The sequence below is a fragment of the Oratosquilla oratoria genome, chromosome 43 (genome assembly GCF_046742065.1).
Source record: "Oratosquilla oratoria isolate Oo_2021 chromosome 43, ASM4674206v1, whole genome shotgun sequence".
NCBI lineage: Eukaryota > Metazoa > Arthropoda > Malacostraca > Stomatopoda > Squillidae > Oratosquilla > Oratosquilla oratoria.
This window is the reverse complement of record NC_134819.1, coordinates 2,077,969-2,090,468: the sequence shown is the minus strand read 5'-3', so window position 1 is coordinate 2,090,468 and position 12,500 is coordinate 2,077,969. Positions and strand designations below refer to the sequence as shown.

The 12,500-nt window shown below is 39.9% G+C and overlaps 1 protein-coding gene across 3 annotated transcripts in view; it reads left to right on the top strand.

Moving 5' to 3' along the window:
- The window catches only part of LOC143022120 (uncharacterized), a 558,721-nt gene that overhangs the window by 476,339 nt on the left and 69,882 nt on the right, over positions 1 to 12,500 (top strand). The window lies entirely within an intron of this gene.

Here is a 12,500-nt window from a genome sequence, read left to right as displayed (position 1 = left end):
CTTTTTCAATCTACATAAGAGACCTTTTGGATATTTGAGTTTGATGAAAGTCTCTATGATATGTTGTAACTCAAGATCTTGAAATTCTTTACTACATTTACGAAATGCTCTAAGGAAGAAACCTATTATAATACCTGTTTTAGTTCTGTCATTATGTCCTGAATAGAAGTGTATATAGTCTTCTTTATTGGTGGGTTTCCGGTATACTGAAACTTTCACACTTTTATATATTCTATGGATAATTGTGTCTAAAAAAGGTAATTTTCCGTTATTTTCATTTTCTGCAGTAATTTGTATATTTTCATTTACACTGTTTAATCTCCTGAGTTTGTTATTAATATCTGTATCAATAGGCACAATTACAAGTATGTCATCAATATACCTAAACCATTTGCTATTTCGAACCATTATTGTCATGTATTCTTCTGTTTCGAGTATTTCCATATATAAATTTCCTAACACTGCAGAAGGGGACTACCCATGGTGAGGCCAGAATGCTGTCTGTATTCAATATTACTAAAAGTGAAAGCGCCAAATCCTACACAAAAAGAAATTAATTGGGGTAATCTTTTTGGGAACGGGTAAATCTTCATTTTTCAAATTATCTACTATTCGTTCAACAGCATTTATTGATCCGAAGAATTTCGTAGATGTGCATCACTAATAGTTCCTCATGTATTGGATAGAGGTTTAGCTAAATATTTGGCTAACTTATAAGGAATCAATAGTGCACCTCATAAATTAGCCAAATGTTTAAAGAGTTAAAATTCTCCCATTACTCCTCGTCTGCTTCCTCCACCTTCAGTCTGTGTGTGTGTGTGTGTGTGTGTGTGTGTGTGTGTGTGTGTGTGTGTGTGTGTGTGTGTGTGTGTGTGTGTGTGTGTGTGTGTGTGTGTGTGTGTGTGTGTGTGTGTGTGTGTGTGTGTTCACCTCGGATCTGCTGCAGTCTCTGTCGAGTGTGTGTGTGTGTGTGTGTGTGTGTGTGTGTGTGTGTGTGTGTGTGTGTGTGTGTGTGTGTGTGTGTGTGTGTGTGTGTGTGTGTGTGTGTGCGTGTGTGTGTGTATGTGTGTGTGAGAGAGAGAGAGAGACAGGGAGAGAGAGAGAGAGACAGAGAGAGAGAGAAAGAGAGAGAGATTCACCATTGTCTTGGATCACGTGTTGAACTTATGATCGACAGCTATTTCCCTCCCGGAAGAGAGTTCAGAGCTCATATATTACCGATCTATGGATAATGCTGTGACCTTACACGCACACACACACCCAACTCCCACCCCACGAGAGTTAGGGTAACGACCAGCAGTGCAGCGATACTGAAATTATTTCAGCCTTGGGCGGGATGTGATCCCGAACACCGCCGTAGTGACAGCTGGGATCTCTACCACTGCCGCACTTGTGCGCATGTATATATATATATATATATATATATATATATATATACACACATATATATATGTATATATATATATATACATATGTGTGTGTGTGTGTGTGTGTGTGTGTGTGTGTGTGTGTGTGTGTGTGTGTGTGTGTGTGTGTGTGTGTGTGTGTGTATGTGTGTGTGTATTTTTAACAACCACAATGCACTTTAATTCTAAGCCAATATATATATATATATATATATATATATATATATATATATATATATATATATGTATATGTATATGCTTGTATATACGTATGTATATTGTCATGGGCTTGCTAGGCTTGGCCTGAGTTGATGAAAAGTATGTAATTAATTTTGAGTATAGGGGTAAGTCAAGTTCTAGTTCGGTTGCAAGCTCATAACAATAAAGTGGAGCGTATTGAGAATATAGATATATTAAGGTACGTTCCGATGAAAAGCGTATATAAGACTGGATGTAAGCAAGATTATAAGGGTGGATGGGTAAGATAGAAGTATGCACGAAACTTGAATAATCTGAATTTGCTATAAGTGAAAAAATAAAGCTTCATTGTTTTTACATTTACAAGCATGCACACACAGTATTTGGAAAAACTGAACATAAGAAAAAAATTCTTAGTAAATTACATATAACAAATAGAGAAACAAAATTACTGATGTCCAAGATTAGAGGTTTACACTTGCGTAATATTTGGTGCACAATCAACAGCGGCGAAGGGGTGAGACCAGGAAGAATAAGTCCACGGGGGGGAGGGGGTGATGTAGTAATGAGAGAGAGTCAGCTGAGGGCCGGCCCTTTTATATAGTCGAGGGGGGCGTGGCTTATAGTTTCATGGTCATGTTCCGAAGAACAACAATGGTTATCCGTTGGGGGTGATGAGACGAATTCAAAACTTTGATAGTAGCAGGCGGGAGATTTGAAAGTCTTATTCGATTCACGGTTGGTACACACTCCTCCGGAAGTCCAGCGTAACGGAGGGCAGCTGGACTAGTGAATCCTTCGTCACCGTAAATCGTCTAGGAGATTGGTCGCTCCCCTAGACAGGATATCAGCAATTATGTTGTCTTCTCCTTTGATGTGGACCATGTGAAAATTGAAGGCTTGGAGGACAAGGGCCAACCGGAGGACTCGTTGATTGGAGAGACGGGCTCTCTCGATGAAGGAAAGAGGGTTGTGGTCGGAGTAGACGAGCATTACATGACCAGGATAAGTCATGTAACACTCGAAATGTTTGAATGTAGAGACGAGGGCTAAGGCCTCTTTCTCCACCGTACAATATGATCACTGGTAGAGTAGCAGTTTGGCAGAGTAGTAACACACGGGATGCAAAGCCCGTGTGTTGTCGTCTGCCTGCAGCAAGACCCCTCCTATCCCTTCTCCCGATGCGTCTACGTGCAGGACGAAGGGTTGGGAGTAGTCGGGGGTATTCAACACTGGTTCGCTGCTCAGGAACTGCCGAAGGTTCTTGAAGAAACGTTGGCAGGCTTGAGACTAGACGAATTTCTCCTTGGGACTGATGAAGGCTGTGAGAGGGGCCGCAATGGAGGAAAAGCTGCGGCAGAAACAGCGGTAGAATTCCCCCAATAAGCGTTGGAGAGACATCCGGTTGGATGGTACTGGGAAGTTCAGGATAGCCTCTACGTTCGCCTGCTTAGGTCGGTACTGTCCGTTTCCCACCTCATGCCCCAGGTATGATATTGTCGCACTGCCAAAGATGGACTTAGACAGATTGACGACAAATGCAGTGGTGGCGAGTCAATCAAGAAGGACGTCCAACTTACGGAGGTGTTCTTCCCAGGAATCTGCTAAGATGATAATGTCATCTGACTAGGCATAAGTATCAGGGAGGCCGGCTATAGTGTAATTAATAGCACGTTGGAAGGTGGCAGGGGCATTGCAAAGTCCGAAAGGTATAACAAGGAAATTAAAAAGTACGAAAGGGGTGATAAGGGAAGATAAGGTTTGGGCTCTGGGGGTTAATCTGGTTTGGTGGTAGCCTCTAATTAGGTCCACCTTAGAGTTGAAAGGAGATCTTCCCACTTAATCCACGAGGGCGTCGATGCGGGGTAACGGGTAGCAGTCCTTGACTGACGCCGCGTTGAGCTTCCGGTAGTCGACACAGACCCTCCACTCTTTATCCCCTTTCTTCGGGACTGGATGCGCTGGCGATGCCCAAGGGGAGCAGCTTGGTTCAGCTAGTCTGTTCTCCAACAAGTAGGCCACTTCTTTCTGCATCTTCTCTGCCTTGTGGGGGTTGAGGCGATAAGGGGTCTGGCGGACAGGAAGGGTATTAGGGTGCAATTCTATATAATGGATAGTAGTGGTGCACAGTCCTGGTTTATCCGAGAAGACGGAGGGGTTTTCTCGAATAACCGAATTATGCTCTCCCGTTTCGTTTCATCTAGGTGCCCAAAGCACTGAATAGGGTCTGCAAGGAGGGCAGAGTTGGACTTGAGAGCAGTCGTATCGATCTCTCCTAAGTTAGGTTCATCGGTAAGGGAGGATTTTACAAGGCATGATACTGGTCTCTCTAGGACATCAGTAGGCTTTCTACGGACGTACTCTTTCATTAGATTGATGTGAACAAATCTAGAGTCTTTACGACGGTCAGGAGTGAGGACTACATACCTTTGCTAATCCAGCCGATGAGAAACTACATAAGGGCCCTGGCATTTGAAAGAAAGCGGGGTCCCTGGGACTAATAAGAGAAGAAGTACCTCATCACCTGGATTGAATTTCATAACTTTAAAACCTTTTTATCAGAATGAACCTTAATTTTTTGTTGAGAGGTTTTTAAATTTTCCAAGGCAATGCTTCTTACTATGTGCAGTTGACTTTCTAATTTATCCAAGAATTGATTCACTGTCTGTTTAGGATATTGAGGAGTTTCCTGGTACCACGGTTCTTTTAGAACCTTGTGGGCCCTCTTATCTGGCGCCCATAGGGAAGTTCAAAGGGAGAGTATCCCAATGACTGTTGAACCGTCTCTCTGACTGTGAACAGTATTAATGGTAACCCCTCATCCTAATCTAAAGAGAATTGATTGCAATATTTTTTTTAGCATTAACTTGAGAGATTGATGAAAACGTTCTAATAGCCCTTGTGATTCCGGATGACAAGCAGAGGACAGACTTTTGGAAATACCTAGCTCCTTTAGGATACTGGCAAAGATGTCGCTCGTGGTGTTAGTTCCTCGATCGGATTAAATTTCTTATGACAATCCTACTTGAGTAAAGAAATTCAACAAGGTGTCAGCTATAACTTTAACATTCATTTTCTTAAGAGGAAAAGCTTCAGGATACCTCGTTACCGGGCACATCACGGTAAGAATGAACTGATTTCCCTTTTTGGTCTTAGGCAGAGGTCCAACACAGTCTATGATAATTCTATCCAAGGGTTCATCTAGAACTGGAATGGGGTTTAAGGGAGCCTAGGGAATTTTCTGGTTCGGCTTGCCCACCATTTGGCAAATGTGGCAAGACCTCACGTATTCTGAGATTGTCTTTTTTAACTTAGGCCAGAAGAAATGAAGGTTAATTTCCTTGTAAGTTTTACTGAGTTCCATATGTCCTCCAGTTCCCTCATGGGCTATTTCAATTACTTTGTTTCTGATGGATAAAGGGATAACTATCTGGTGGACCTCTGCCCAATAATCACGGCCAGAGTAATTGGAAGGTTTGCTACATCTCATCAAGATACCATCCTAGTAGTAGTAACCTGGGAAATGGTCGGCCTCTTCCCTGGAATCAACCGCTAGTCTATGGAAATTCTTTAAGGTGGGATCATCGTGTTGAGCTTTGATTAAGCTCTCTCGGGCACTTTGAAATTCTGCAACCTGGCTCTTGGTATCGAGTGATGTGATGGCCAGGTTTTTTACAGTAGTTCCAGGAAGAGTAGAGGGAGGTAGGGATAGAGGTGTTTCCTGCCTGCTTATCATTGGGAGTGGCTTTACAAAATTGCTTCCCCGGTGTACGTTCAACCTGTTAAGTACCGCAAATTGATAGGTAAGTAGGGCTGCTTCAGTTAAATCAAGCACATCTTTCCCATTTAAATGAAGCATGATTTGGAACGGAATTCTACGTTTAAATTCCTCGAGGACCATCAAGTTAACTAGTTGATGATAAGTTTTTACTTTGGTGGCAGAGGTAAATTCGACAAAGGTCGAGTTATTTGATTTGGTCAGATTTTGGAACTTTTGACGATAAGACTCAGGGGTAACTTGATGGGCATTAAGGATACTAGATTTGACTTATTCATAGTAAGAGTACTCCTCAAGACTGTTGAAGACTTTGGCGGCTATTCCTACCAATTTGCCTTGAATAACCCATACCCGTTCTTCTACGGGCCAGTTTAAGTGCTCAGCTAGACGTTCAAATTGCCTAAAGAAGTGTTCTGGGTCTGAATCATTAAAACTATGAATAAAGGCAACTTGGTTATCTAATAAGTGGGCAGATTTGTTATTTCTATCTATGTTATCTAATGTTAACTTACGCTGGTATTCCAATTATAGTTCCCTATCTCTGTCCTCTTGTTCTTTCTCACGTTCTCTTAATTTAATTGATTCAAGCTCCCGATCTTTCTCTTGTTCCTCTTGTTCTTTCTCGTGTTCTTTCTCTTGTTTTTCTTGTTCTTTCTCTCGTTCTTCACTTTCTCGTCTCATTCTTTCTCTCTCTAGTTTAATTTTCTCTAATTCTAAAGATACAACTGATCTATTTAAGGGAGAGTGGGGGGGAGCGTGGGATTCAGGCTGAAAGGGGGGGGGTCACTGTTGCCTACATTCGGATATCCTTCAGTTACGTCACGAGCACTCTCTTGGTGAATAAATTTGAATGCGTCTGCATCCGGTTCAAATGAAGCTGTGAGGTGTTCAATAACCACTCTTTAAAGATCATCCTTTCGTAATTTAGAAGGGTCATTAATTTGGTAGGTTTGAGCTAACAATCTCCAATTATCCTTCTTTAGATCACATTCTAACTGATCCACTGAAGGATTATTAACAAAAATATCTACATTGAAAGCCATTTTAACGGTAAGAAGGGTTTAAGTTTGACTTAAGGTGGTTGAGTATGTCTTTACTCGTAGAATTCCACTCAAGGGAATTAGTGTTAACCAAATCTTGGACTTCACATATGGAAATGGTATAGATTTCCTGTTCGGGTGGAGTGAAGTTGATTGGTGTCCGTAAGTACCCGGTCTATGAATATTTATTCTATAGACAGTATATATACTAAGGTATCAGCGCTCAGAACTACACGCCTAAAACTACGGACAGTCTGCTAAGAGGTTTCCCGATAGGAAAAAGGAGAGTTCACACATAGATTGTCGCTGTATCAGAATATGGTTAGCTAATGGTCTGAATCTTAGAATACATGGCTTACTGTGCAGGTATAGTGAACTTTAGAAGCTGTGGGGGGAGAGTACGAATCTCCTAAGCACAGATACTGAGGGAAACGTCACTATAATGGGGTCATAACAATGGTTCGACGTAAAGCTATAGCAAGTGGGTAGTTTGGAAGGTCGCTAGTTAACTCAGGAGGGGGTTGGAAGTTAAGTACCGGAAATTATTTGGGCGAGTTACTGGAAACTTGATAAATAGTGGTTCTGCTTTGGAACTGATTGAAAATGTCGGACATATGAATGTTAGGGTCTCACATACTCCGAATAATCGACACCTTAATGTTTTACACTCTATCATCTAACCTAACGTAATATTGGCATTTTAAACACAAATAGAACATGTATAAATTTACATCCTATCATCTAACCTAACGTAATATTGGTATTTCAAACATAAATAGAACATGTATAAATCGTTCAGTGATAGTAAATGTATGGGATTAATAAACAAAGTTACAATCGCACGTGTTACTGATAATTGACGTAAAGTAGTTAGCAGACTTCGATATTACCTACGAGTCGCTAATTTATTTCACGTAAATATAAATTACCATCCGTTATCAGGCCCTCAATTGTCATGGGCTTGCTAGGTTTGGCCTGAGTTAATGGAAGGTATGTAACTAATATCGAGTCTAGGGGTAAGTCGAGTTCCAGTTCGGGAGCAAACCCGTAACAATAAAGTGGAACGTATTGAGAATATAGATAGATCAAAGTACGTTCCGATGAAAAGCATATATAAGACTGGATGTAAGCAAGATTATAAGGGTGGATGGGTAAGATAGAAGTCTGCACGAAACTTAAATAATCTATATTTACGATCAGTGAAAAAATAAAGCTTTACTGTTTTTACATTTACAAGCATACACTCACAGTATTTGGAAAAACTGAACATAACAATACATTTCTTAGTAAATTATATATAACAAATAAAGAAACAAAATTACTGATGTCCAAGATTAATGATTTACACTATACTTGCGTAATACTTGGTGCACAATCAACAGAGGCGAAGGGATGAGACTAGGAAGGTGAAGTCTACGGGGGGAAGTTGTAAGTAAGAGACAGAGTCGGCTGAGGGCCACCCCCTTTATATAGTCGAGGGGGGGGGGCGTGGCTTATAGTTTCATGGTCATGTTCCGAAGACCAACGTTAGATATACGTTGGGGTGATAAGACGAATTCAAAATTTCGATAGTAGTAGGTGGGAGATTTGAAAGTCTCATTCGATTTACGGTTGGCTATAACAATATATATATATATATATATATATATATATGTATGTATATATGTATACATATATTTATATATATATACTCGTATATACATATATATATGTATATATATACATATATATACATATATGTATATATATATATATATATATTCTACTATACCTTTCTTTATTATTCTCTTCAAATTTCTCCTTTACTACTTTTATAATACAGTCTCTTCGGTGTGATATTGTCCTATCAAGTTAAGGAAAGATTTTATCTTCTTTTTGCATTATATAATATTAATTCAACAAGCATGAATATCAGGGAATTAGAAATGTCTAGAATAATAAGTTCGTGAAAATGGAAAACATAGTAAATTGAGATGGTCATAATACATAGAAACACGGAAAGATGAGGGGAGGGAAACACGGGACTTTGAGAGTGCCTTTATTGGGTTTGTAACACTTTAATCGACCGATTTTGACTGTCTTATGAGTTGTTTCAATCTCAATAAAAGCACTTTCAAATTTCCATGTTTTTCTTCCCGCGTCTTCCCATATCTGTGTATATAAATTCTGAGCATGTATGATACTGGCAGTTTCCGACAAGTTTATCAAAATTAACACTATATGAGGAGGGAGCCTTTGTTAATACAACGTTTAGGTTGTACAGCTTTATCAAGTACCAAGTACCAAACTATAACCAATGAAACGTTGTACTGATAATCGCTCCGTTCTTACATGATGTTTATTTTGACATATATGCAACCTGTCCACCCGGCCACTAATGGGGCAGTTGCTGACAGGTTCATTGGTAATCAAAAATACTTGTACACCAATAACATTTTATATTAGTATGTTCTTTGTCAAATATTCATTCTAAATGTCATATTTGAAACATGATGAGGCTAATTAATTACCACCCAAATCTTTGTGTAATTATTACCAGACATTTGCTTATGTCATACAGAGAATGAACAAAAATACCAAAGTTAGTCCTAAATATCTGAAAGAATAGAATGGTTTCTGTGATTGCATGGAAAAATTCTAGTTGAACTTGGCGTATATTCTTAAGGCGACTCTGCAGAGTTATTCTTCTCGCATTTTATTTGTGAATCTATGTATTAATCCATCTATCTAGTTACATATCTATTTATTCGTATACTTATCTATTTATCTAGTCAGTTATTTATGTATTAACTTTTAGGAGCTGTCATTTTTTATATTGTATAATCTGGGAAGTCATCATAGTCGGGTCCTTTTGCAAATTGTCATAGTTGAGACAGTAGAATTAATAGGGCTGAGGAGCTGCTGGAAACCAAGATTCCAATTTTTGCATAAGTTATTACTTCCACCACGACTTTGAATTCACTTTATGTACATTCCGCATTTGTTTTATAGACTGAGGAGTGAGACGCTTGACTCCATGGATATTCTCCACTCATCTTGAGGTACCAGACACAACCATATTTTGCTTTGTTTATACCCTTCTTGGTGAGCAAGCATTCATTTCCTTTTTGGTGAATAATGTCCATGAGCTAGCTGACCACCAACCAGTTGTTCGTGGAACAATTTGTCATAGAGGAATTGTCAATGAACACTTTGTCCAAAAACCAATTGTTCGTGGAAAAATTGGCCATAGAGAAATTGTCCATTCTATCAATTATCTATAGAGTAATTGTCCGAGGAACAATTGTCCATGAAAAAATTGCCCGTGAATCAGTTGTCCGTAGAGCAATTGTATATAGAGCTCCTGTCCGTGAACCAACTACCTATAGAGTTATAGTTCATGGAGCAATTATTCGTGAGCTAATTGACCACGAGGAAATTGTCCGTAGTTATATGTTGACGTGGACTACCTGCAACATCACTCACTCCATTCACCTACCAGCTTGGGAATGATCTGTGGGGCTTTATGGTGTCCATCGGTCTGGGTTGGACGAGGATACCAATTATTGCAAATATCAGGATACGTGAAGTGAGGGAACGTCTCAATTTATTCGGATTATTATCACACACATTTCTGTCCTTCACAGGTGGTCTGGAATAATACTGAGTAAAGTCTATTGTCAAAACTGGTATTCCCTCATGCTACAGTTTCACTAGTGAACGAAATGGTTGGATTCCGACGATTCAATTGTATTTCGTCCAAAGTTAAGCTAAGGTTACACCCCCAACATTTAACGAAATCCAACTGAAACGTTGAAATATAAATATTCCGTTGACTATTGTATCCGTAGCTTTAGTTGACTTGGATGATTAATAGTATCAATGTCTCCCCCATGGGCGTATTTGTTTAATATGGCGCCACGAAATAAAATCCAAAAAGTCACGTGATCAAAAACACCAATGTTCGTTTATATATATATATATATATATATATATATATATATAAATATACATGATTTCAAGAAGTCTACAGCGATAATGGCGTTGTTGAGCTTTTATTGAAGTTTTAATTTGTCTCGTGCAACAAGTTTCTGTGCTGGTTCCAAATAGCTGAGAAGGTGTCCAACAGACATTTGGTGCGGTTTTCTCTTTTTTATCTTCTCCAATACGTATTTCGACCTTACTAGGTCATCCTCAGGGAGGGAGTTACAGTGTTTTAGTGATTACAAAAGTTTATATACAGGCCGTACATTGGCCGAACACTGGGAGAGGTCATTGCCTATAGCCGTGATCCGTAGCGTTGCGTACGTGGAAGTAGCAACTTTCTTGTGGATTGTGGAGTATTTACCACAAGCCCAACTCAACACCCCTCGCCATCCCTGAAGCAATCCTCCGAGAACTCCTTGAAATCTGCACGATGGAAGCCCCCTTCTACGGTCCAGATGGGAAGATGCGCGTACAGGTTGACGGCGTGGCAATGGGATCCCCCCTTGGGCCACTCTTCGCCAACTTCTATATTGGATCCATCGAAGAGAAAATCTTCAACGACCATCCTGACATGAAGCCCTCCATCTACGTCCGGTATGTCGACGACATCTTCATTAGCGCAAAAGATCCCCAATCAGGAACTCAACTCTCACACATGTTCAAGAAACATTAAACCCTCAATTACACCTATGAACACCAACGCAACGATGGCATTCTTCCCTTCTTAGATATACTAGTAGGCACAGTTGTAGATCGATTCACAATTGAAGTCTACGTCAAAGACACTAACCTCGGTTTCTGTCTTAACGGCAGTAGCGAATGCCCAGAACGCTACAAACAAAGTGTCATCCGATCACTAGTGAACAGAGCCTTCTCCCACAGCAGTACATGGAAAACTACGAATAACGAACTACAATGTATAACAACACTACTCGTCAACAACGGCTATCCACAGCACTCCATCGAATCCATCATCAAAAACAAGATGAACTCCTTTATCGCCCAACCGACACCTACAAACACCAATATACCAACACTAGATCTGTACTACAAAGGACATATGAACACCGGCTACAAAGAAGACGAAAGAACACTTCGAAATATCATCACACGTAACATTCGACCCATCAACCCAGACACTAAGATACGCCTAATCATATACTACAAAACCTCTAGAACACACACCCTGGTAATGAAGAACAACAGCCAGCCCCCCACCCCTCCTCTACAAGAAGTCAACGTCGTGTATAAGTTCGATTGCCCTGTCGGTGATTGTCAGCACCGCACCTCCTCATACATTGGCATGACTTCCATGACCCTCTCCAAAAGACTCACAGACCACCTCCAGAATGGCGCCATCAAAACACACATGATAAAAGAACATAAAACCACCATCACCAGACAAACACTAAACGAAAACACCAAAATAATTTACAAAGCTTACGACCCCCTTCGCCATAAGATGGCCGAAGCAGTGAACATATACATCGAAAAACCTTCCATTAACATACAACTCATGCCCACAACCACACTCCCAAGCAGTAGACGCACATAACACAAACAATTACACCCATTTCCACAATCCACAAGAAAGTTGCTACTTCCACGTACGCAACGCTACGGATCACGGCTATAGGCAATGACCTCTCCCAGTGTTCGGCCAATGTACGGCCTGTATATAAACCTTTGTAATCACCAAAACATTGTAACTTCCTCCCTGAGGATGACCGAGTAAGGTCGAAATACGTATTGGAGAAAATAAAAAAGAGAAAACCGCACCAAATGTCTTTTGGACACCTTCTCAGCTATTTGGAACCAGCACAGAAACTTGTTGCACGAGACAAATTAAAGCTTCAATATAAGCTCAACAACGCCATTGTCGCTGTAGACTTCTTGAAATCATGTATACAACATGGCCTCCTACCAAATATATATATATATATATATTATTTTATACTATTTTATTTTATTAAATCTTATTTTAAAGGGTTAAAAGTGGGTTGTATTTTAGAAATATTATCCCCCTTTTTCCATATCGCAATGCCACAAAATTCATTCCATTTTTTTTTTTTTTTTTTTTTTTTTTTTTTTTTTTTTTAATTCACATTTCCT